We start from the raw sequence: 21,967 nt of genomic DNA on the forward strand, positions 1-21,967 counted from the left end.
AAGTTAGCTATTATTAATATATCTGATTTGAGATGATAAGAGACTAAGAGGAGGAAGATATTATATATTTTTGTAATAAGTGTAAATACATCTATATTAAAAACCATAATTATAAAATTATAAATATATTTATTATAAATATCACAAATACATAATATATTTATGTTTATATATTTATATTAAATATTATATAATATTTAATATTATATAAATAAATAGATACATATTTTTTGTACAAGGAAAAAATACTTGTAACTATTACAATCCTTGTTTCTAAAAGTGGTCACGTGGTCTCTAGACATAGAGCTGACATGTATAGCTAGCAACCTCATTGTACCCATTCAACATTCCTTTTGTTCTCAGCAAGCACCTTAGCTGTCTCAGTTCTTGCCTGGTACAGTGACCCAAAACTGCATTGTTGAAGGTTCTGGGCCATTAGCCGTCCTGCCTGAATTAAGTTGTTGTAGTTTTCCATTGACTTCAATCACAGCACTTGGTCGTACTAAGAGAAGTCCAAAGAGATCTCTTGCATTTCAGACATACTTTTTGTCATCTCTTTAGTGTAGTGACAATCCAGATTTTCCTTAAGAGTGCTGGGTAACAGCCATCCAGTTCAGCGGAATTACCATTGTGTTTCTTGGTGGAAATATTCTTCTCTTTGTAATTACGATCTCTAGACAGACAAGCCTAAAGTCATAGGAAGAGGAAGCAAACATTTAGTGGATCTAGCAGATCCACTAAACATCTTTTAGATAACTAGGGATAATAGTTAATGGACCCACTCCCACTTCCAGGTTTTGATCCCTACCTCCATGAATCCTGCCTGTGGGAGAAACAGCACCATATATTGGATGCTGATTTACAGCAGAGATAGTCTTCTGGAGAACCTAGCTTCAGCCCCGCAAGCCATCTAGTGGGCACCATAACTGAGTCTTCAAAGGGCTATTCCACTGTTCTAACAAGTCAGATGCTTCAAGATGATGGAGAACATGGTAACAGCAGTGAATTCCATGAGCCTGGGCCCCTTACACAACTTGATTTTCTGTGGTGTAGAATACCATGATAGTACATAAGACATTTTATAAATCCATGAATGATAGTTTTGTCAGAAGTGTGGGGGCAGGGAAAGTAAATCTTGATCTAAGTAATGGTTTGTTCTGATAAGAACAAAGTATGCCCCTTACACCATGAAAGTCGGCCAGTGTAATCAGTCTGCCACCAGGCATGTAGCTGATTATTTTGGTGAATGGGTGCTATATCAAGGACCCAGTGTTGGTCTCTGTTGTTGGCAGATTGGGCTTTCAGGTTAGCCTTAGTGAGTGAAAGTCCGTTGCTAAGCCCCTATATAATCTCTACCTTTGGACAGTGATCACTTTGTTCATGAGCTCATTTGGCAATGACAGAGAAAGAAGCCCATTGGTGTCTGCAGAGTGGTCATCTTCTCTAATAGATTATTAAAACCATCCTCTGCTGAGGTCACCTTCTGGTTAGCACTCACGCTCACATTATCTTCATGTTCTTGCCCAGTCAGAGAGGTCTATTCACATACATCTTTCCCAATCTTTTTGTTATCAATTTGCCAATTGTATTCCTTCCAGGTCCTTGACCACATGGCTGAACCATTGGCCATAGTCTATGAATTGGTATGGACTTATATGTCTGACCACTTCTCCTTCCAGGCAATATGAATAATCAGGTACATAGCTCAGAGTTTTGCCCACTGAGAAGATTTCTCACCATGGTCTTTCTGGGATATTCTGGAAAGGAGCTACAAGCAGGGCACATGTTCATTTTCAGTTGGTGCCTATATACCAGGCAAAACCATTCCTCAGTTAGCTGTTCATTTGGGACTCCCCATGAGGCTGTAGGTGCAGGTGTACAGAAAGAAAATAATGTAGAAGAAGTAGGGACCATGGGCATTTGAGCTGCTTCCTCGTGAAACTTACTTGTGCCTTCAGGACCTGCTTGAGCCTTATTTCATATATGCCATTTCTTGATAATGGGATGCTGGTTCATATGCCCAACTTTATGGCTTGGCGAATCAGACAACACCCAGTTCATGATGGCCAGTTAGCCTAGTGGCCCATGGTTAGGTGCTCAGTAATAAGTCAAACACGATTTCTTGAAAGGACAGTAGTTGTTCCCAGAAGATGTTAGGGCTTTGGTTCATATGCTAAGTTCCCTATAGGGGCTCATAAAAGGTTCCAAACACATCTCTATTTTCTACTGATACTTCAGACACTGTTGGATCTACTGGAATATGTGGGTCAACTGGCAGAGAAGCTTGGATGACACCCTGGACTGGTTGCAGAGCCTTTTCTTATTCTGGGTCCTACTAAAAACTAGCAGATTTTAGAGTCACTTCATGGATGGATTGGAGTAGTACACCCAAAGGAGGAATACATTGCCTCCAAAATCCAAAGAGACCTTCTAGGTGTTGTGCCATTTTTTTTAATGGTAGGAGGGGTCAGATGCAACAACATCTCTTTCACTTTATAAAAGATAGATAGACATGCCCCACACACTGGACTTCTAGACATTTTACTGAAGTAGAAAACCTCTGACTTTTTATGTGATTTATTTTCTACCTTCTGACATGTAAATGTGTTAACAATATGTCTACAGTAGCTGCTACTTCCTGCTCACCAGGTCTAGTCAGCATAACATCTTCAATATAATTGACCGTGTAATGTCCCCTGGAAGGGAAACGTGATCAAATTCCCTGTGGACTCAATTATGACATCTACCTGGAAAGTTACTGTACCCCCGAGGTAGAACAGTGAAAGTGTATTGCTGGCCTTGCCAGCTGAAGGAAAACGGCTTCTGGTGGGCCTTACAAGCAGCTGCACAGAAGAAAGCTATTGGCAGCTCAGTAGCTGCTTACCAGGTACCAGGGGATATATTAATTTGCCTAAGCAGCAAAACTGCATATGGAACAGCAGTTGTGATTGGAGCAACCACCCGACTAAATGTATGATAATTCACAGTCATTCTCAAAAATCCATCTGTGTTCTGCATAGGTAAGTTAAATGGGGATGTAGTGGGAACCACCATATCTACGTTTTTCAAGTTCTAGTGGTAGCATTAATTTCTGCATTTCCGGGCTCCTGGGTGGCTCAGTGGGTTAAAGCCTCTGCCTTCGGCTCAGGTCATGATCTCAGGTCCTGGGATCGAGCCCCGCATCGGGCTCTCTGCTCAGCAGGGAGCCTGCTTCCTCCTCTCTCTCTGCCTGCCTCTCTGCCTACTTGTGATCTCTCTCTGTCAAATAAATAAATAAAAAATCTAAAAAAAAAAAATTTCTGCATTTCCTCCAGGAATCCTGTGTTACTTTCGGTTTGCTATTTCTATAGATAAAGGCAGAACTAGTGGCTTCTGCTTAACCTTTCCCACCGTAATAGCCCTCTTTACACAAGACAGGGAGACAATGTGGGGCTTCTGCTGGTTACTGAGTATGTATTCCAGTTATGCATTACAGTGATGGGGAAATAATCACAGGATGGGTGGCTGAGGGTCCGTTCATCCCATCATGAGAGATATCTGGACTAGAACTCCATTGATTGTCTGACCTCCATAACCTCCTACTCTGACTGGTGGACCACAGGGACATTTTGGGTCTCTAGGAAATACCATCAATTGAGAGCCACTATCTAGAAATCCTTGAAAGATGTGATTATGTCTCTTCTCCTCCCAGGCACAGTTACCTGGTAAGTCACTGTAGATCCCTTTGGTGAAGGGAAGAATAAGATTAACAGTATAGGATTTTTAACAGTGTAGCAGGGTCCTTCCTCCAGTGGATTCAGGCTCCCTTTCATTCAAAGGATTCCGAGTCTATAAAGTGGTTCAAGTCTGGGCGTTGACTGTGGGACCAGGATCATGTTTTTTCTCTTATATTATTCTTCTGCTCATGACACCTAGAACTCTTATTTCCTAGGGCCACCACGAACAACTAGCCAATGTCAGTGTGCTACCCATTATAGTAACCATGTCCCCCTGGTCTTTGGCAATTGAGTGGCACCATTCGGACCCTGCTACCCAGTATCGTACTATCCCCATTGCATTTATAGATCTTAGTTCAATGGTAGCAGTTTCTTACTGCAATTTCCTATCTACAGAGAAGAGTGACTAATGAACTCTTTAATGATGTTGGCACTTCTTTCATTGTTGGTTTGCAACCTCCTTGGGAGCTTCCCAGGTATAATCTGAAACTGGCTCCCATATATGGAGAGCAGGGAGAAACTGAAGGAAGAGGCGGGCCACTCCAGATTGGTAGGTGGCAGTTTTAATAAGCAAGGGAACTTGCATATGAAGCTGATCTTGGGTGGCCACAAGATGTGTGGATCTCACATTTGTCCCCTACATTTTAAAAGTTTATATAAAGTCCTTAACCGGGTTTGTTCATGTAGACCATTCGCATGGTCTCAACACTACATAAGTATCTCAAGGCTGTGTCCTTGAAGCAGCCACTAGGAGCAGGAAGGCAAGTGGAACCCACATTTCAAGGATAGAGGAGAGAGTATGAAGCCTCTCATTGATTGGCTCCAACTCATGTGTCAGCCAATGTTCATTTCTTCTTCTTGAAGAAGAAATTCTTCTTGAAAGAATTTTCTTGAAAGAAATGTCTTCTTGACAATCTCCTCCAATACCTATAAGTATATTTTTCATAGTGGTGGGAAAATGTGTCCTCTAGACCTGGGGTAGGTGAATATGTCTTACATGATAAATTCACTTTAATGTTCCAACCTCCCTAAGTCTTTGAATACCTTTCTTCACTGTATTACTGAGGCATCAGGCAAAAATGGGCAAACCTCCTTAAGCAGGGACAGAATTGCTACTTCTGCAAAGAAGACTTAGCAGAATTTAGGGATTCTCAACTTCATCAGCATCTTCTCGTATGTCCTCATTCCAATTTTCAGGGTTCTATGCCCTAACTTTACCAGAAGACACCCTGCAGGGTTGGGAATACAATTTTTTGTAGTAATTCAGTAGTGCAGGTATCTCACAGGACACCACTTTGGGTTTGATTTTCAGAAATCTCAGCACTAAGGCTAGGAGATAAGGGTTTCTTTCAGGGAAGAGAGAAGATTTCAGGATTTTATTCTAAGCTCAATGGGAACTTTGAGAGGTTTAGGCAGGGTAGTGACACGTATTGATTGATAAGTAAAGAAAATTTCTTTAGCCCCTGTGTTAAAGAGGACTTTCTGGGGAAAATGAAGAGATTATTGTAGTATTCCCATAAGATGACAGTGGCCTGGACCAGAGTTGTAGCAGTACAGATAAAAATCAGTGGGTCAACATGGAATATACTTTGAGGGTAACATCAATAGGAATTGCTGATAGATAGGCCATGGGGGTAACAGAAAGAAACAAAGATGTCATGTAGGTGTTTGTCTTGAACAACTGGGTGGTGACAGTTAGATGATAGTTACAGCTTTAGGGGGTAGGGGGATCTATAAATAATAACTAATCAATAACTGATGGTGAGAAATCTTGTAGACATCAATGTGTGGATATCAAGTAGAGGGTTGAATTCTGCCCCTCATTCATCAACTCACTCCAAATAGGCTTCTGTTCTTAAACAGTCCACAATCAGATTTCACCAAATTAATCCCAGAATGTCCTTTAGAGCAATTTCATTTTCTGATATAGGACTCAATCCAGAATCACATATTGCATTCAGTTTTGAGATCGCTCCTGTCTCTTTAATCTGGAACAGTTTTCCTGCCTTTCTATATCTTTCATGACCTTGACAGTTTTGAAGAGTGCGGGTCAGTTGTTACGTGGAATGTCCCTCAGTTTGGATTTGTGCAATGGTTTCTTCATGGTTAATTTCAGATTAAACATTTTTGGCAGGAATACTACATAAATTACTTTGCATCCTTTTCAGTACATCAGCTCGGGAAGCACACAGTATCATTTTGTCCCACTCTTGGTTTTGTTTACTGTGATCACTGTGTTAAGTGTTGCCATCCAAGCTTCTCTACTATGTTTATCATTTCCCTCTTTGTAATTAATAGGTAATCCATGGGGAGATATTTTGAGATTGTAAGTATCCTAGTCCTCACCAAATTTTCACTCCCTAATTTTAGCATCCATTGAAAATTCTTGCCTGAATCAATTATTTTGATATTAGCAAAACAATGATTTTTAACTGAATAAATCCTTTGTCTATTAGTTGCCATTTCAACTGAAAGGAATAGCTCCTAGACAAAATTGAAGTGATTATGTGTCTCTCTTACTAGACTATGAACTTCCTGAGAGCAAGGACTGTTTGTTTAACTTGAACACCAATGCTGTATGCATAGTAGATGCTCAATAAATGTGTATTGAAATAAACTATACTAAAATCACCCTTCAGATGGGGACGATATGAAAAATGCCTGTCTCAAAGCTTTCTGTGGGGCTCAAGTGAGAGTTTGTACCCAAGAGAGCTTTGTAACATGCACCAGGCTTGGCAGATGGTGCGGTCCTTATCAGGGGCTCAAGCCACGCCTATCTCAGGGCACACTGTAGTGGAGTCCATGGCTCTTCACTCCAGAAGGAGGGGAATTTAGTGGGATGATTATGAAAATCAGTGTTTAAGGAAGTGGATGCAGCAGCAGGTTCTCCCCAGAGCCTTTCCTCTCCTTTGAAATCTTGGTTCTTCTTTGACTTCTTCAAGGAGGGGCTGGGTGGGTGCTATTGCTTTGTTGGTTCTCTCTCCCCCCTCCCCTTCCTCTCCCTTCTGCCATACCACTCTGCCTGTCTCTCCCGCTCTCTCTTTTCTAGAAAAGCAGAAACTTTCCTGCAGCTGTCAGGCTTCTTTCCCTGAAGAATATCTCTAATCGCCCCGCCTGATTGGGTCTCGTTAGCAGGCTGGTGGCATTGATTGTACTCAATCAGCATCCTCCTGCCCAGCTGGGAAAATGTCCCATTTATTCCTCCATTTTATCTACTCTTCCTTCTACAACTATTTTACAGTTTTTCTGGGATTTAAGAAAAAAGAAAAAAAAAAAAAAAGCAAGCTCAAAGCCCAAAATTTTCTGCTCTCCCTGGTTGTGGGATCTTTTCTGGTTTTACTTTGCATAAAGCTTTTCTGCTTTGTCTATCCCAAGGAATTTCTGAAAGTTCCCAGTGATATCTCTGGGGATAGTCACACCCTCCTCCCCAACCTTCACTTACCAACAATAACAATGAAGATAACAAGAGCAGGCATTTACTACACATACAACTGACAAGATGTATTTGCATAGATGAGCTCATTGGTGCCTTGTAACAATCCTGTACTACAGATGGTATCACCGCCACCATCTTCCCTGTTTTGTCGATGAGAAAACTGAGGTCGGGGAAAGTTAGGGGACTTGCCTAGATCATACATCAGGGAGGTGGCAGACAGGGACTCAAACCAGGTAAACGGCTATGAAGTGTGGTCCTATTCCAATACTACAAGCCCAACGCTTGGTCCAGGAACCGGCAGCTTCACCCTGGGGCAGAAGGCATTTGCTTTGCTTTTGGAAAAGCCGGGGTGGCATCATATTCTCTGGCACAGCTGGCAGAGATCACTCTGCCCACAGGTGGACTAAGCAGCCTCTTGGGAGCCCTGATGGCTCCCGCAATCCTAGTCTCTCCCTTGCTGACCTGATGCAGTGGGGAGGTGCTCACTCCGTCTCACTCCCCTGAACTGAGGAACCTGGAGAAATGTACTCCAAGATAGGTTAGTCTGACCCTGGTTGGAGAGAGGGAAAGAAGAGGAGAAGGTTCAGGTCATGATGGGAAATCCCGAGGCAGGTCGGACCCAGATGGAGCACAGGGGACCTCAGGATGCCTTTCTTGCCTCTGGCACCTGGTACAGAGAGCAGCCTCGTGCGCTTGACCAGGCACCAGAAATGGCATCTCGACATCTGGGGTTGACTTCCAGGTTTCCTGCCTGGTGGTTGTGTCACCTCAGGCAAATCACTTACAGTGTTTGCCTCAAATAAAAGTAGTATAGGGATTGAGAGGGAGGCAGTCAAATATCATGTTAATGTCCCAAAGAAAGATGGTATATAAATGTGAGAAATGCAGAAAAAAATAAGATTCAGAGTATAGACTAGTGTGCCGTGTCAGAGTTCTACGTGTTCTATGGTAATGTGAGAAACTGCAGATTCCTATGAAGCCTGAAAAGAAAAATGTGAACATTTTAGTATGATTCCACTACTCATGCTTTAATCTAGACATTTCTACGCAGATGGCAAACTGCTTGGGCTCATACACCAACTCTTTCACCCACGTTCACGCCTGTGGTACTTTGTACTGTTTGGCTTTCTTGCTTTTTTTCAGTGGTCTGATTTTTTTTTTTTTTTACAGCTGGTTATGGCTACTTTATGGGCCACTGTATTTCAAAATAATGTCAAAACAAATCATTTTTTCCTCCCTCCCAGTAAAACTTTGATGTTTCACATGGCTGTGACATTACAGAAGGTAGGGTTTGTTCCTACCTCCCGCCAGCTGTGAGCATTTTAGCTATGCTATTGGTAACGTGCCTCAGTTTCCTCATTAGTAAGATAGACTGATAAGGTACCTCATGAGGTTGTTAGGAGAATTCAGTGGAGCTACTGGGTGTAAAAGTCTTTAAAAACTAAGAAGCACTATGCAAATAAGGGATTATTTGTACTTCTCCTGTGAATTTCCTTGCCTTTCATATTTCCTCTCTGTCTTATGACTCTCACTTGCTTGTAAGTAGTTGGGGGGTAGAGGAGCCTATCTTACTAATCTTCTCAATGGATTGCATATTGTCTGGAACAGAGAAGGGGCTTAATACATATTGTGTGGATGCACGGAGGGGTGGGTGGGTGCTTGAGGAGTAGAAGAGATTCTTGAGCTGGAAAGGGGGGACAGGATTCATGGAACAACAGTTATGGTTATAATTGACCCCCTTTAGTCCTCCCTACCATCTGTGAGGTAGGGGTCATTATTCCCATTTTACAAATGAGGAAGCCCAAGCTCTGAAAAGCTCAGACTAGTAAATAGCAGAGCTGGGATTCCAGCCAGATTCATTTCCAGACTTCAGACCTCTTTCCTGAAGGCAGAGAAGGACAAAGCGTCACAGAAGAGAAGAATTTCCTTTATCAACACCCACCTGAATCTCTTACGCTGTCAGGTCCTTCCAAATTACGTGAACCAATGCCTTCACTGTTCTGTTTCTGCTCATTTGATTTGGGGTACTGTCACTTGCAACCACAGAACCTCAATTAATGTACCCCCCTTATCCATTTCCCCATAGTACGCACCTTATACTTCATTCTAGCGTCAGTGTCTCTGCCTGATAGTACAATTATTTATTCATATTTTTCTCTCCACCAGATGGATCCCCTAGAAGGTATGGGCCATGTCTAATGCATTTTTGAACACCATCTACGTGGCAGGCTCTTTGCTGGGTACCAGTAGCCTGCCACATAGGCAATGTTCAATAAACGTGTGTGTGTGTGTGTGTGTTTTAGTAATTGTAATATACAACTCTTCTGTACTGGGGATTTGCCCTGATTTCCCCTGGCACTTATTAAGCACCTACTGTGAGCCAAATCCCCACTGGGGGGTTGTACAGAGGTGGCCCATGGTCTGTTTCACCTCTTAAAGGTCTGTCGGAACAGGTCACAGCTCATGATCTACCACCCTCCTTTCCTCTCTCTTCCTTTGGCGAGAACAGAGAGTCCCCCTCAAGCCACTCAGCAAACGCAAAGTCGGAATATGATGAAAATAGTTTGAATCTTTGTTTTAAAACCTTGTTAAATTTTCTGTTTAAAAATGTTTTGTTCACATAGTGATAGGAGATCTTTTCGAATCCGTTCTGAAGAGCAGCCTTCCCCAGGCGGTCAGTATTCAAAGCAGTTTGGAGAGAGAGCTGGTTGCTAGGGGCAACACGAACTTCTGAGGGGGGAAGCTCTGTGTGTGGATATAAAACCCAAGCCCTTGGGACCCTGTAGGAGTGGGGTCCTCTCACCAAGGAGCTGAAGAATGGGAAGTGGCGGAGAAGCTTCTGGACCGTGCTGGCTGCCCTCTTTTGGTGACTGGCAGGCTGATGGGACGCATTGCAGGGGGGTTGGGGGGCGAGGCCACAACCTGAGCACACAGGTGGAGGCTTTCCTCCTTTTGACAAGGCCGCTAGGACATCAGAAAGGCCTCAAGCGGCCACAGTCACCTTCCCGCGAAGCCCTGTTCCGTGGAAGGAGGCAGTCCAGGCTGGAGCCAGTGGGCACTGCCTCTCTGATTACTGGTTTTTATGGTCTTTATTATTAGAGCCATGCTTTCTTCCACCTCCATCGCCAGGCATCCCGCCACCTGTTCCCCGTCACTGTAGTTTTGTCCTTTCAAGAATGTCATGTGAATGGGCCACCTCTGGACACAAGCTGCTTCTGCTCTGCACACCGCCTGTGACCTTGGTCCCGGTGCTGCTCATTGCGTGTATCTGCACACAGTTGGCTCCTTTCGATGGCTGGGTGGGACTCCATGGGATGCTCGCCCCGTCCGTCCTCAGTATTTGCGATGCCGTATCCGTAAAGTCGCCTACTTGCTGCCGTTGGTGACCGCTGAGTTGACACACTCGTGGCGCTTTCATGGCTACCCACAGACACACGCAGAGGTGTGAAAAGCTGGAGTCGCTCGACGTTCACGTTACCAGCGGGCACCCTGCCTTCTTGTTTTGGTGCTCACGCTGGAAACACGTGTCCTTTCCATGGCCTATTTAGTGCCATCTTCTTCTGCATTTTTTGGTGCTTTTTGTTGGTGATTTTGCTGCTTCAGATGGCCCCGAGCATTGTGCCGAATTGCTGTCTGCCGCTGCTAAGCAAGGAGGCCGGGCCGTGCCTCATGGAGAAAGTACATGTGTTACATAAGCCTTGCTCAGGCAGGAGTTAGGGCTCTGTTGGCCGGGAGTTTAATGTTCATGAATCAGCAAAATGTATCAAATAAGTTGCCTTTAAACAGAAGCTCACATAAAACAAGGTTATGGACCGGACAGTTGATGAAAATGTTATGACCAGGGGCTCCCAAAACCTAACCCTGTATTCCCCCTGGGGACAAAGGTTTGGCAGTTGCTAATTCAGTGTTGGGAGTGACTTTCCAGGACACAACTCGTGTGACTCATGAGAATTGGCTGTAGTGATGGTCTTTATGAAACTGAGCTCTGGGCTAGCTCGAAGGGGGTTTCAGAACCCTGTCTCTGTCCTCACGCAGCTTATCATTAGGCTGCGTGGGGAGCTCTTTCATAGCTGTGTCGCTCAGGGAAATTTGATTTTAGTTAGTTTAGTTTTTGGAAGGAGGGAGGCTGAGAGTCTGAGGTTCCTGGGTTTAGGAGGAGCTCTTCTGTGCAGTGCAAGGAGAGGTTTCCCAGGAGGACAAAGAGGTAGAGGGGGAGAGAGATCCATCAGGATCTGGGAAGGCGCCTGTCTGCCCCGGCCCCTCTCCTGGACGCCAGTGATTTCAGGAGCAGTCCTGCACCTGGGAAATGCTTGGTGCACCTGGGTTTTTGTGGCCTTTTGAGGAAGGTCCTAAGCTTTGTGCCCCAGGGGGTGCAGAGCAGGATGGAGATAGCACTTGGGAGGAGGAAAGACATCGGGGACCAGGAATTAAGTAGCTGTGGGGAACTCATGGAAATTAGAGGTGGCTCTGGATTCCCACAGGCTGGGAGCTGGCAATCTTGGTTAAGTTTGCCTGTATTTGGGGAGTGGGTGTCCTCAGCCAACCACTGGCCCGCACATGAACCAGTGGTCCACCACTAGGGGAACTATATCACCCACCACTGGGGTCTGCGGGACCAATTCCGGGATTATCAGAGTCAGACCTGGATGGGAATGGTCGGAGTGGGGCGGCGGGAATGCAGTCTTTCACTTTATCTAGGTCTGGACTGAAAGTAAAGGCTCTTTCCCCCTGTCTCCATAATAATCATAACGGCATACCTTACATTACATCTAGTATGTAAACTCAGATTTCAGCGCGGAAGGATGTTTTGTATATGTTATTTCCACGATGCTTTACCTTCTCTATCGGACCTAGACGGCTTTTAAATTTACACAGATTACCAGTATCAAGGCGATTGGCTGTCAGTAGTGAATAACGCCCGTGCCGCTAACTCTGGGACCACCCCTGTCTTACCCAGGAAAGGACGCTGCAGAGCAAATGGCATTTTGAAAGGGAAGATTTTGAGTCCATTCTAGTTTATGGAGCTCATTTTCTGCTGGGAGCTACAAGGCTTCTTGCCCACGAACTGGAGGCTGGTGCACGGTACTCTCATAACCGAGCTGGGAATTCCACATTCTCTTGCACCTAACCTCGTGAGATAACTATGTCATCCAGTCCTCTTACTACCATAATTACACAGACACGTAACAGTTGTCACTGGAGCAACAAGGGGTCTAGAACACCCCCATGGACCTAGATCGGTTTAGAAAATACACGTTCTCCTCACACGCCAGGTTTCTAGGCATTTTTTTTTTAAACCTCTTGCAAGTTACAAGTTCTAGTTCACCAGTCAGAAAAGGTTTCCAGAATCCCCCGCCACACACTGCACAGACGCAGAACAAGACCTTTTCCCCCAGCACTTGTACCTTCCAAATCCTGGGAGGTGTGCAGGGAGACGAAAGGTGTCTGATGAGGCAGAGGCCGAGAAGGGCTGTCCCTGTCCTCTGACTCCGAGAACTCAGGAGTGGGGGTGGGCACTGGGGGGAGGCCCCTCTGGCGGGGGGCACGTGCTTCCTGCTCAGTCACTCCTTCCACGTGGAGGGAGCTCAGTGGGTGCATCTCTTGGCTTTGCTCTGTCTCTTTCCCCTCTCTGCCCCAGGGAAAGGGAATGGACTTACCCACTCGGGGAACTGGGGAGAATCCGTGGGGCAGGCCTGCTCAGCTGCTTACGGTTTTGCTCCTCTGTGAAATCTCAGACGAATGGCGAGAGCCCAAGCTGCCTTCTGCCCATGCCTGACATCCATCACACTGGAGCCACTGTCACCTCCATATGCAAAGCACTCCAGGCCTCGGGGGTCCAGGAGGACCCTCTCCTGGACCCTCTCACTCAGTCGGATCCTCCACCTTAGTCTTTGTAGCAACACAGGTGACATTTCTGTCTTCCATCTACCACCATTTGTCTTTTTTTCTTAGAACACAGAGGGAAGGAGGGGGTACAAGGGCCGGGCACTCTGCTGGGGACACGGCAAAGGAGTCTTCTCTTCCACCAGCCAGGTCTGCCCTTTTTTTCCATCCCTGGCTCCAAACTCACCTCTTCTAAGCATTCTCTCTGGGTTAGTTGCTAATTTCAGAGCTAGGGAGCCAATGCGTGTAGCCTGGAAGGATCTGCTGAAAGAGACCTTAGGGGTGATCTGGTCTGGCTCCCTGGGGAGAGCGGAAGGAGCGGCGGGCTTCCGCTTGGAAGACCTGGTATGATTTGGGGGAAGAGTCTCGACCTCTCTGAGCATGTTTCCTCACTGGCAATGTGGAGCTAACTCATTTCTGCCCCTCCGGCTTGTGGTGAGGACTGAAAGGGAGGTGCAGGATGGGGTCTTATCAGTTTTAAAGCTCATACAAATATGGGTTGTTTGTCATGGCAGGACTGGGCAATGAATCCAGGTTGTCTGGTGTGGGGAGATTAAAAGGGCCCCAGCTTGGGGAGACTGAGGGCTTTTGAAGACCCAGAGGAATGGGGTTAGAGAGCAGGAAATCCTAGAGAAAGTACTTCAGACCGTGGGCTTTGGACCTGCCCAAACTGCAGGGCCTGGGGTGAGGCCCCTGGAGACGTGTCCACAGAGGGGCCCGCTCTCAGCCTCTGGCACATGTGGGCCTGCAGGGGGGGCGGTGGGCGGAGTATGGTGTCCAGGCCCGTAGAAGGAAGGCATTGACAGGGAAGTCAGAGAAGACTGTGCCCCCTCAGGCTGCAGCCACACTCGCTCTGAACCCCAAGATCCTGTTGTCAGGGCTCAGGGGAGCCTGCCTCTTGAGACCTCGCCCAGCAGAAGTTAGTTAGCATAGGCTTAAAACCTATGATCCCACCTACTTCCTTGTCACATGACTCACTTCCACCCCTCCCCTCCCTCAAGCCTGTAGGAACTGAAGTGAAACCCCGTGTTCCCCAAGATCAACCCCTGTCCCCCAGCCAATCAGCCCTCCCCTACCCCCACTTCCTCCTTGTGACCCTGAAGTTCTTATAAAGACCTGGAAATGACCTTCTTTATGGAGATGGGTGATGGCAGCAAAACCATTCCTTCTTCCTGGGCCTCAGTTTCTCTTTTCTTTAAGTGGAAACAGTATACTCTCACATAAGCTTTGGTGCTTTGGTTCACTGCTATCACTATCAGAAAGATTCTGTGCCTGGTACTGTACTGGGCATTGTGGCTTCCACTCCCCTGGAGCGTGTGTACGTGTGTGTGTGTGTGTGTGTGTACACACAGGTTTTGCTCACATCAAACAAACTTGTTATATGAACACCTGGGTTTACACTAATGATAAATTAGGGGGTGATTATTCACTTTACAAAAGGATTCATGTTAGGCTTCCCCTAGTGCGTTTATAATGGGATTCAATTTATACCATATTCAGCCACCATCTATTGTGTAAAGGGAGACCCTCTTTGCATAAACAAGAGCTTCTGTTGGCAGTATTTTGAGCATTATGGAAGGAAAGAATTAGAGACACTGAAGAGGTTTTACTGCGATACAATGAGTAACACTAATGCCTGGGAACAAAGGTGACTGTGGATGGCAGTGTCCGTAAGCCTCCCTCCGGAGCACTTCAGAACCCCCAGGGCCGGGCCGAGGTCCAGGCCCCTGTTCACGGCTCTGACCTGGGACTAACGGGGACCCACATGGGGGCTTGGGGTGGCCAGGACCTGGGAGCTAGGAGCTCTGGCTTCGGTATCAGGCGTCACAAAGGAGTGATGAAGAGGGTGAGGTTACTCGGTTTATCTTTCTTGAGATTGTTAGGTTTGGGGTGCCTAAGCTGAGGCCAGTGGAGAAGACACTTAAGGAAGACAGAGGCCCCAGGATAGTGTAGGGTCCTGGCCAAGGCTTAGCACTTGCTCCCACACCCCAAGCCCTTCCCCCTGATCACGCACGGGGACCCACTGCTGAGTTCTCCCAGTCTGTGTCCTCATCTCTTACAGTGTTTGCTGAGCCAGCCGAGGACCAGCTCCTGTTTTGAGGCTCTGCGGAAGGCGAGCCGCACCCTCTCGCTTCAGCGTCTTTTCCAGTCCGGCTCTCCAGATTCATGACCGCTAGAGGAAGACAAAGAATTCCAGGTTCCAAAGCCACATGGTGTCACGCAGCCGATGGAAGAGCTTCACAGTTTGGTGATCCGAAGTGTGATTCGGTTACAGCCGTGTTCCAGAAAGATCATCTGAGGGAGGTGGGGCTGGACGGGGTGTGCGTGGGCCAGGCATGGCTTCCGGAAGGCCCCTGAGTGGTCGAGGTTATGGGGGTGAGAAGGTGGCATATGGAATGAGTGTGAGACCCAGTGAAGGGGACCCACCTGGCAGGTGCCTGGAGTGAGGGGCAAGGACGGGCCTTCAGATAATTCAAGACTAGCCCTGACCCTTTGTGTCTTCAAGAAAGCTTTCCCGTCCCTCTTGCTTGGCTCCAAAGCTCACCGGCCTCTTCTTCATTCTTGGCCATGCATCTGAGCCCTCGTCTTCCAAGACGGGCCCAGGCAGGAGTCTGACTCCCACCCCTGGATCGTGACTCCCTGTGATACGCTGAAACCCAGAGCCGAAAATGCCCGAGACCACCCTAGAGTTCTCTGGGGCGCCTGCCTCTCCACCCAGATCACAACTCATGCCTGGTCTCAGGGGCCTGGAGGAGGGCCAGACAGCCGTCTCAGACCGGGGGTCCCTCGCCACTGAGCCCCACTCCCCCGCATTGGGCATCTTCAAAGGGATCTTTGGTGTCACCGACCAAGTCAGCAGGGGCTGGGAGGGAGCCTGCAGCTTTATTAACTAATCTCGGGCACTTGAGTAATTTATTATGTTTAAGCTGGTGCCATCAAGTCTCTCAGCGGTGCCCGCGTGCGCGGGGAAATAAATTAAAGGCTGTCCACAGATACTTGGATCATCTGCGTGATGGCCGGGCTGGTGAGATCGAGGTTTAAGGCTCTCTCTTCTTGCAAATTGGAAATTAGGAATTAATAAGACAGCAGGCCAAAGAGCTGTGGTGCCGGTGACTTGGCTGAAGGGCCAGAACTGGGGGAGGGAGGGCTGCTGCCTGGGAGGGAAGGGCCGGGGGCCAGGCGAGGGGCCTTACCAGGCTGGGCCAAGGGGCCCTTGGTTGGCCTGTGCAAGCTGTGACTCTGTCTGGGGGCCAGATGACCTTCTCGTGGCCCCAGCCTGGCCCCTGGCCTGCTGGGTGACGTGGGGCAGGCCCCTGCCTCTTCTGGACTTCAGCTTCTCACCTCCCACAGCAGGAGGTTGGACCCAGAGCTGACGTATCCATTAGGTACAAGAAAAAAGTTTTAATTTCTTTTAAAGTCAGAAGAAGAGCAATGAGCTTTTTGGTTGAAGAGAATGCTTTAATCTACGGTACAAATGTATTTTATAATTTTTAGTATGAGCGTCTTCGTGTGCAGGAAGCGGCCCCTGGAGCTTCCCCTGCAGCCTGGGTGGGACGAGCTGACTACCAAAGGCCCCTCCTGCCAGGACAGCGTCGGGCTTCCAGAACAGCCCGCGGCTGGGGTCTGTCTATCTGGGCTCTAGCTGCGGAGCTCCAGAGGGCGGGAGCCGCCTCCCCCCTGGGCCTGTAGTCCCTGCTCCTGTGGCAGGAGCTTCGCGTCTAGGGAAAGAACCACCGTCTGTCTGAGGGTTGCCCGGGGCGGGAGCCAGGAGTGGGGTCCAGGCTTGCGGCCTTTCTGCTTCCTCGCTGCAGGCAGGGAAGAGACAGGGAAGCTGGTCTCCAAGCCTGAACTACCTTCTCTCACAAGCCCCTGTCCTCAGGCCTGGCCCCTGGGACCCTGCCTCCGTCCTTGAACCCGACCTCACCCCTGCCTTCTGCTTTTCTGGCCCTGGGAACTCTTCCAGAAGGTAGCAGCACAGGCTTCGGCGGTTGGCGCTGAGGGGCCAGTGGGCACTAGCCGGGGGTGGGGGGGGGCGACCCCCGAAGTGGACCTGAACCCCCTCAAGAGCCCCGGCCTGTAGTTGGGTGGCCTCACCACCAGGTGGCAGACTTGCTCTACACAGATGCCTTGGCCGGAGCATTTACCTGGCAATGGCTGGAGGTGTCCGAGGGTGCCAAATCAGCCCGCGGCTGGGGAGGGGGGTGTTGAGGCCAGTGTGGGCAGCTTCAGAAGCAGGGCTGAGGCCTCCCAACTTGGCACTGGGTTCCGCCTGAGATCCTGGCTCCCCCCTGAGATCCTGGCTCCCCCCTGAGATCCTGGCTCCCCCCCTGAGATCCTGGCTCCAAGGGCACCTTGGTCTCCTTGAAAGAGGCTCCAGGCTGATGTCAAGTATCTGACCAGAGAGCGCCCCCTGGAGTCGGGAGGGCTGAGTTGCCTCCCTTCGCATCTTCGTATGTGTAAGAGGGGGAAGGCGTGGGTGGGGTGGATCGAAATGGACCCGGGATCTTCAGAGGCATTCCAAGGCCTCTGCTTCTGGAGAGAAAGGTAACTCTATCCCTCTACTTAGACTATCCCTGCTTCGAGCAGGGAGGCCTGAGTGGTCGTCCACCTCTGCCCAACCCTCTGACCTGCCTGGCCCAGACCCCTGGCCCTCCAGCATACTTGCCTCGCCCTGGGGGATCCTCAGAGCCAGAGGCCAGACCACACTTGCACCCAGGCCCTCTTTCCACCAGGAGGGAACAGGAAAAGATTAAGCCCTGGTCTAGGGAGCACCAAGGGGAGACAATTAAGACCGAGGGACCAAAAGGAGAGGTAGTCCTAGCAGCAGAGAAAGGGATGCTGGCCTAGGCTTACTGGGGAGATGAGTGCGGAGATGACCGGGGGCTCCAGGTCCAGGGAGGGAAGTGGAAGGGCCCAGCTTTGCCTGGCACTGGTGTGCGGCAAGCGGGACAGGTTGTCCCCGGGCCTGGCATCCTCCTGGGACTGGGACTCCCCAGCAGCGTCCAGATTGCTCTGTGCCACCGGCAGCCAGGCCCAGCCCCACCCAGCTACTGATCACATCCCGCTCTCAGTGGCATCTCTTGCTGCCATTCAGGTCCCAAGGCCCAGAAATTAATGCTGGACCTTTCTCCCCTGTCTCGTTCACCTTGCCTGTGCTCCCTGTTGCTACAGCTGGTTCCTGGCCCTGCCTCCAGCCCTTACCCTGCAATCCTGATGGGACAGGACGGGTCACCTGGGCCTGGACAGGGAGTCAGTTGTGCTGGGGCACAGGTGTCCCGGCTCTCCCACGCTTACAGTTCACAGGGATGAGTCTGACCAGGGCCTAAAAGAGACCAGGGGGAGGGAAACAGAGGCAGAGATAGGAAGCTGGGAGGCAGGTAGACTGTGATCAACAGAGAAAAGATACTGGGGGGAATGCAGGGAAAAACAGGAGGGAGGAGAGGCGGAGGAGGAGGAGGGGAAAGAGATAAAAAGAGAAAGGAAGAAGGAACAGAAGAGAAGAACAAAAAAAAAAAAAAAGGAGAAGGATGGAAATGAGATACATTGCAAACCAAGAAAGGAGGAAAACAAAAGGAAAAAAAGGGAAGACACCCAAAATATCAAGAAGGATAAACACATATACACAAATGTGTGTGTGCACGCATATGGGTGTGCACATACGTGTGCATGCACACGGACACGCAACACGCGCGTTGTTTCTGGTCACTGTCTTGGCCAATGGCTGATCCTTCTTCTGCATCTCCATCCCCTTGACCTGCTCTGGGTTCCAGAAAAGGGTGTGGTCTCCAGATAAAGCTCTCTGGTGACACACCGCCCGCCCAACCCCCAGAGACCCTCCACTTAGGCTAGACGCACCAAGGGGACCAAAGTCTTTATGCCTCACACTTGTCACCCAAAATTGGATCTAACCGCCTCTCTCTCTTCCTCTCTCCCTCCTAGTTTCCTTAGTAACTGACAGTTCCCCAGTGAATTCCAGACCCGGGGTGACAGACTGCTGTCACCGTCAGAGAAGCGCAGGCTCTCCACTGCCCCTCCCCCCACCCCACATGGATTCACAGACTCTGGCGGGGGTGTGAGGATGCCTGGGTAGGCTCAGGGGTAATTAAAACATGTACCATTTATTCCATAACAGGGAGCAGAACTTTAATTACTCACTCTGAGGGTGAGGGCGTGAGTGAGGAGGTGGCCGTTGGGGGGATTGGGGAGGGAGACCGGGGACGTGTCTGCTTTTCTTCTTTCTTTTCCCTTCGCCCAACTTGGATGGGAGAGGTGGGAGGTGAGTCCCAGGAAGCGAGGGGGTGCTCAGTGTGTGGGGAGGGGAAGCAGAGGGTGAAACCTGATTGTGTTCATTAAGGCAACACAAAACTGGGAGCCGTAATAATAATTAAATTAATTATAAAAGCAATTTGCTTTTGAAAATTTGATTTGACAGCTTACTAGGGGCTGCACTGATGTAGCAGCTCTGGCTTAAAAATAGTCAGAACAAAAACCAACTAGAAGAACTATCAGCTAATTTTAATTAGATGCCAGGATTGGTAAACAAAATTCCGCACCACCCTTTCATTGTGGCTGACTTCGATTTAAGGAGATGTCGGGATTGATTTTGGGAAAGGCAGGGGAAGGGAAGGTGCCTTTCGGAGAGGGGATGGAGGCTCTGGGGGGGGGGGTCCAAGGAGGGGCCTTCCCTGGGGGCTGCTCCCTTCATCCCCACCCATCCGGGAATATTTGCTCAAAGGCCCTTTAAGGGTTCCTCACCGACTCGGAGAGTGACTTGCTGTGTGACCTTGGCAGAAGGCAGAAATGGCTCTGCTGTGTGACTCTGTGTGTGTGTGTGTGTGTGTGTGTGTGTGTGTGTGTGTGTTGGAGGGGGACATCAGACTGATAGCATTCATGGAGCTGGGAGAAACTGCCAAGAAGAAGGTGAGAGAAGACGTAGAGTGTTGACCACACTCTCTCCCCCACATCTGGGTTCTAGAAAGCCTGCGGTCTGAGGGAGCTGTGTTCTGCATATGTCGTCTAGGAGTTTTGATGACAGGGGAAGAACGGCTGGATGCTGGCAGGGAGAGGCTACTGCGTCCTGGGGATCTAAGGTCTCCAGGCCCCTCTGTGACTGACCCCTGACCTCCAAGCCCCCCATCTCGCCTCCACAGAAGTGCTCACATCCCTTGCCTCAAGAGCAGTCTCTGCCTTGGTCAGCACTGGTCTCACGATGCTGTCCTGAAGGGAGCCTTCACTCCTCTCTGCTGCGGTGGGGCTTGATTCGTCCCTGGGGCCCCTGCCGGGCCACGAAACGGCATCCAGAAAACCACTGGAACAGAGCACCAGTGGTGACCTGATGACCTTTCCTAGCTAGCATCTGCCAACCCACCTCCCTCTTTCTCCCCTAAACACAGTATTGCCACTCCCCATTCATTCCCCGCGGGTCCTCTGCGGGTGAGCTGCTGCCACGGTCCCCCGGAAATTGCTCTCTGAAAGGTCACTGAGCGTCTCCCCACTTTACCCATGGTCCCCTCCCTACCCCGTCCCCTTGTTCCCTGCAGCACCTGCATGGTTGACCACCCCAGGGTGGCTGTCCGCAGGGCCCCCCCCCCACCCTGACCACCCTCAGGTCACTTTCAGGGTGACGTCACTGGCTTCACTGGACAGATTTGGGCTGAGGTGTGCTGACCCAGGCTCCGGTGGGGTAGATATAGCCGTTGGGAGGGGATGGTGGGGGGGTGGAGCAGATTTTGACCCCACCTCCTGCAGCTCCAAGTTCAATGCCCAGTACTGTCTTTCATATCTCCCCCCTTGCCTTTTCCCTGCCGCTCTAGGCCCATTTTTCTGACCACCCAACAGGCATCTCCATTGATGGGTCCCTGTGCTATTCCAGAACCAGTGTTTGAAACAAGATTTTCCACCTTCTCCTGCCCACCCCGACCCCCAGACCTCTCACCCAGCAGCCCTGTTTCTGGGAAGGTCACCACACCTTTCCCACCACCTTAGGTTTTCCCTAAGCCTTGGTGTCACCTGTGATGTCTCCCTCTTCTGGTTTTCCAGGTTGTGATCGATCTTGGAGTCCAGTGGCTTTTTCCTTGAAATCCCCCTCCTCTGTGTTCGCTGGCCATCCACTGTGCCTCTCTCCTGGGCGCCAGGGCCAACCTGTCCTGTTCTTGGCCAAGTGTGCCCTCTGGCTCCTCTCCCGGGTGGCATGGTGACAGCAAAAGGCAGGCTGCACACACCAGCCCGCCAAGAAGCCGGGAGCCCTGAGCCTGGAGCCCAGAGGGAGGAAATGCAACTGAAAAGGTTTAACAGCCCAGGTGTAGGGAGGTGCTGGGCAGGGTGGAGCCCCAGGAAGGAGGGTTCCGGTGTGGGGGTGAGGAACGAGCGGAGACCTCGAGGGGATGAGCGGGTGAGTGGGGATAAAAAGAAAGGAACACGTGAGAAGACAAGGCATGGAGCCATTTTCTCTGGAGCAAAAAACAGGACTTGTTGTCTGACAAGAATCCTTGACATTGAGACGGGGTCTGAAAGTTCAGGCTGTGCTCCTATCAGAGCAGGGAGGGGGGCTGACTGTGTGAGACGGGACCCACTGTGTGGCTGCAGCCGCCACCTGGAGTGTCCCAGCTCCAGGCAGAAAATGTGGTGTGGGGGTGTGTTTGTGTGTGAGAGAGTTTGTATGTGTGTGAGGACAGCTGTGAACGTGTGAGTGTGTGCGCGTATGTATGTGTCAGGATGCACATGCGAACGTGTGGCTGTGGGAGTGTGTGATGGTGTATTTGTGTGTGTGAGCACATGTGTGTGATGCACCTGTGAATGTGCATGTGTGTGAGCACATATGTGTGAGTGCATGTGAACACGTGAGGGTGCGTATGTGAGTATGTGAGCATGGATGTGGAAGACCACACACATGGATGTGTACGTGTGTGGGTGTGCATGTAAGTGTGCAAGT

This window comes from Enhydra lutris, unplaced genomic scaffold (assembly GCF_002288905.1).
Source record: "Enhydra lutris kenyoni isolate GAN:26980312 unplaced genomic scaffold, ASM228890v2 scaffoldscaffold34, whole genome shotgun sequence".
Lineage (NCBI taxonomy): Eukaryota > Metazoa > Chordata > Mammalia > Carnivora > Mustelidae > Enhydra > Enhydra lutris.